Source organism: Triticum aestivum, chromosome 6D (genome assembly GCF_018294505.1).
Source record: "Triticum aestivum cultivar Chinese Spring chromosome 6D, IWGSC CS RefSeq v2.1, whole genome shotgun sequence".
Lineage (NCBI taxonomy): Eukaryota > Viridiplantae > Streptophyta > Magnoliopsida > Poales > Poaceae > Triticum > Triticum aestivum.
In genome coordinates this window covers 421,008,703-421,013,768 of record NC_057811.1, presented here as the reverse complement: position 1 = coordinate 421,013,768, position 5,066 = coordinate 421,008,703, and positions in this window count along the sequence as shown.

The window sequence follows — 5,066 nt, the reverse complement described above, 5'->3', positions numbered from 1 at the left end:
ATAGCACTGGACCCACATGCTTGCCTCTAAACTTGGCTGAAGTACCCGCAGTGTACAATATATTTGCTGCAACCTCTAACATTTACCCACCACAAATTAAAATATATGTAGCCGTATGCATCATTCTGATGCAGAGGCCGGGGAGTCCCCCCTTTTCGAAAAAAAACAAATTAAAATATATATTCCTGTCTTGACCAAATGAGCGTGCAAACTACAATCACCAGGGTGTCAGGTAGGGCCAAAAGACTATTTTAATTTTTTTTAAAAACTTTGAGACGGCCACATAGCATGGAGCCGACCCCAACGATTTTAAGCTTACAGGCACGGTACACGCTATCCTAGACTACTCTACACATGAAACTGCCACACGAGCGTCCGGGCTGCGCTTGGCTCTTCGCCTCTTCGGGAAGTCGAACAATGATGGAGTACTACTGCACTGGAGGAGTCCTACAGTATGCTTCTGGCCATCTGACACCGATTGAACTGCTGCATGTCCATCACGTGCGGGAGGGAGAGCGTGTAGCGAAAGCTTCTCCTAGTCTTGCCAGCCACCACGCTCATGGGCGAGGGAGGGACGCTCCTGCCTTTTCGTGTATGACAGGTGGGCCCGACAGGTGTGTGGCCAACCTGTCATACAGCCAAAGGCAGGTGCAGTTAAGTCCACGAGGGAGAGGATAATCAAACTTCTCGTTGATGTACGAGTTGACGCGACACATCAAAGCACTACACTCGATATATTTCAATAATTTGTGTTTACCGATGCATTAATTACAACGCATGCATGCATGCCGTGACTCTCCTTTTGATACTTGCATGTGTTGATTTAATGCACCTTGAAGTAGTATAAAATATGTGACGGTAAAGCTTTCTAATACCCTGACCCAAGTCGAGAGATGGTTGTGCACGAGGAGGGCGAGATCATGCAGACCGAACAGGACCCGACGATGGAGCTCTCTAAAGTCTCGATGGACCTCACCGTGCTCCACTGCCCCTTGTGCCTCCGCCCCTTGACGCCTCCAGTGTATGAGGTTCGAATACACCTCGTCCGTTCGGCTGACTGAGCAAGGTGCAGGTTTCTTGATTGATGTGCTGTTCGATTGATTTCTACAGTGCAAGGGAGGGCACCTGGCCTGCGCGGACTGCCGCGTCGAGCGCCCCGGGAACAACCGGCAGTGCCAGAAGTGCAAGCGCGGTGGTGGCTTCGACATGCGGAACATGGTGGTGGACTCCATCCTTTCGTCGGTGAGGGTGGAGTGCCCGCACGAAGGCTGTGGGCTGTACGTCACTTACCACAAGCTCGCCGATCACCTGTGAGCGTTTGTCCGCTCGCGCCCTGCAAATGCCCCATGCCTGTCTGCAGCTACGAAGGCCCATTGCCGGCGCTCTACTACCACATCAGCACCGCGCATCCCATGCCCGTGCACAGGATCCAGTACGGTAAGGTGCTCCAGCTGCAAGTGCCATTGTCGGAGCCACGGCTCTTGCTATTCGCGGAGGAGGACCGCCGTGCGTTTTTCTTGGTCGGCGGCGTGCTCGACATCGGCGCGCCTATCACCGTGTCGGTCGTCTGCATCAGAGCGGGGCGTCCCCACTGCCGCACTACGTGGCCAAGCTGTGGGCGAACGGCCCGCCGGGGGAGCCCAAAGGCACGACCGACGCCGTCAAGGTGGAAATGGAGGTGACAAGAAGCAAGGATCCCGGCGACGTCGACGTGTAGGAGCTGACCTTCTTGACAGTTCCGCCCAAGCTGCTGGCCGGGGCTAAGCTTGTGTCCCTCCACATTTAGATTGACAAGCTCATGTCCTAAATGTTTCTACAGTGCCTTCTGTTTATCTTAGTAATATGCTAATATAGGGATTACCTTGGTCTACTTTAGCTTAAGAAATGGTGGGTTTTGGTGGCGATGCAGCAATTACTTCGACATCAGATCAGTAATTTCCAACAGTTGAACGGATATTTTGTGTCTGTTGGATATAAAGTTCCTTTGGGTAAGAAGTACTACTTGTCATCAAAATGGATAAAAGGAGATGTATGTAGACGTATTTTAGTTCTAGATACGTCCCTTTTTATCCATTTTGATGACAAGCACTCCCTCCGTTCCACAATACATGCCTTCCATTTGTCAAAATATAGATGTATCTAGACAAGTTTTAGTATATAGGTACATCCATGATAGAGCCAATCGGATGGTTGAGAACACTACAATTCATAGCTACAGATGCGTGTGTGACTCCGAGATGCAGAGGCCGGGGGTCATCATCCTCCTTTTCGAGAAAAAACAGACGCGTGTGTGAGAGCTCGCCATGCGGCTATTCCTGTTGAACGCCCCATTAACCGTAAGATATGTAGACGACGGTGCCAGTTATTGCACGTACACAGCAGTACTCCCTCCTTTCCGGTTTATAGGGCTTAATTCAAAAATCTCACCAACCAAGATGGTGAGTGGTGGAATATTTTTTGTAGTTTGCAAAAGCACCTAATTAGTGCTCTTGTTTTTCTCAAAAAATTATGTTTATCAATGCATTAATTGCAATGCATGCATGCATAAAGTACATGCATTGGTCAATTTTCTCTTAATACTTGCATGCAATGATTTAATGCACCTTGGAATCTGAACATGTGTTGGGGAACAACCAAATTGAGCCTTACAAAATGGAAAAACTAAAATTTTGAGATAATCCCTATAAAACCGGAAAGGAGGGAGTAGAAAAAGAAGTACTCCATCCGGGAATAGTGCCGCACTTGGAAACTAGAACCGTCAATAAATTTTGAGCTTGCGTCTCGTCACATTCCAAATTACTCCATGCTATATTGAATTGCAAACCTGTTCACACCGATCACAACCTAAACGGTTTCCCACTTAGGAGCGTATTAGTACCACGCTATATTGAATTGCAAACCTGTTCACACCGATCACAACCTAAACGGTTTCCCACTTAGGAGCGTATTAGTACTCGGTTATAAATACTAGTATGCCAAGATGACTGCACATTCCTCCTCAACTCCTCATCCACAAAAACAAACAAGTCATTCAGCATCCTTCCCTTGAATTTGCCATGGCCAGCGTGAGTTATGGGTTGAGAGATTGCCACCAGGGAGAGGCAAGCATGGAAGCGGAAGCACGAGAGATGTCCCGCCTCGCTGCGAGAGCAGCCGACATGTCCCGCCGCGCGGAAGTAGCAGCACAGAGGTCCCGCCGCGCCGCTGAAGCAGCACGGAGGTCCCGCCGCATCGTTGATGCAGCAGACTGGTCCGACCGCGCCACGGAAGCAGCAGAGATGTCCCGCCGCGCCACGAATGCAGCAGAGATGTCCCGTCGCGCCGCGGTGGCCTAGGAAAATTTCTCGCGGGCAGGCGACGACTGTTACAGGAGCATGCATGCAATCGTCCATAGCCAGATGGATCAGATCTCCGGCTAGGCGAGGTTGCGAGATGACATGAAAGACTCGTTTGAACAGGCTACCGGCATCACCCGACAACTAAGGGAGGGAAATGAGAGGCTCCGGGCCGAGCGCGACCTGCTGAGGGCGAAGATCGTCCGAAGTGCAGACCAGCAGGAGGAGACCAGTGCCTTGTTGAAGAGGACCGCCGTCATCGCCAAGAAACTTATGGATGAGAATGACATGCTCCGCAACGAGCGCCAAAGGCTGGTGGAGGAATCCGTGGATGTTCTCAAGCAGCGTCGTGAGGACACGAAAGAGCTCATCGCCGCTCGCCGCGGAGACTTGTACCCGCGGCCTGCAGCAACGCATCAAGAAAGTAGAGATCAGCGAGCCAGATCCTTGTCTTCCTTCTTCTTTTGCCCTTGTGTATTTCGGGCATAGCCGCATGTGGCTTTTTTAATTATCTTTCTAATTATGTAAGACAATTAATCGTCCTTATCTTTCTATGGAAGATCAATGTTGCGAGGCTGGAATGAAGAAAACTCTTGCTGTGGCGACCCTGGCGTTGCTGTTCTTCTAGTTGCTGCTTGGCTTCCTTCAGTTTCCTGGTTTCTTTTGATGTAACAATCGGTTTAGGATGTGGATTGTGTTTTCGGTTGTGAAATGTTGGGTTCTAGCGTGGATGTTTGGCCTTTGTTGGCCTCTTGGGATGTTGCGATTTCAATCTGGTAGCTTAGTCCTTCGTGTTAGGCTGGAGTTGTGCTCAACTTCTTGTGAATTGTGGTGGTTTTCAGTAATGAAAATCGGAAGGGGCAAGCCCTTCTTTGATAAAAAAAATTAATCGTCCTTATATATTCATCAGTCTTGCTATAAGTCGCAGTAGATGCTATATAGGTCCGTCGGATCTTACATCAAGATCCGTGCTTTCAGATTTTCTTTTTTCTCTCTTAAATCTCGGTCGAGTGAGACATAGACAAGCCATTAAATAGAGGCTTGGGCGCCATTAATGGAGACCTTGGGAGACAGGTGGACGGCAGATGGAGGTCAAAGGGCTCTCCTCCCGATAAGCACGCGCAGGGGTCTGATGTCACGCCTCTCGTACTCAAATAGCTACCCTGCACGGCGCCTCCTAGCTAATAAAAAATGGGGACGCGTGGCGGCACGTAAATGGTACTAGTAAGTAGAACGCCCACGGTTTCAATAATACTTGTGTTTCCGACTGTAACGTGACAGCACTTGTTCCAAAATGACTTTGTTGATTCTTAATGCGTGCGCCTTCGCAAATCGGACTGCAAATTTACCACAGCATGTTGGTGCCATGTCATGGCACCAAGCCAAGTTTCATTATTTTCATTTGTGTTTTGGATTTACAGGAATTAAAAAACTAAGTTTCTCAATGTTTCCAACCCAGCCATGACGCCCAGAATTTTGAATTTCATTCCCATTTCTTGCATGGAACCTAGAAATTTACCCGAGGACACACATGTGATTTTTCAACCAACTTTGGTGCACTGGAACATGTGCTTGTATTTCAAATTTGAATTATGCACACAAAGGTGACACGTTCCCTCCCAGAACCACGAGCCTCCTTGAGAGAAGCTCCGATTTGCAAGAAGCTTATACCAAAATTTGTTCCTATTCGGCCAATTTTTTTTACCACGGCATGGTACTACCATGACATGA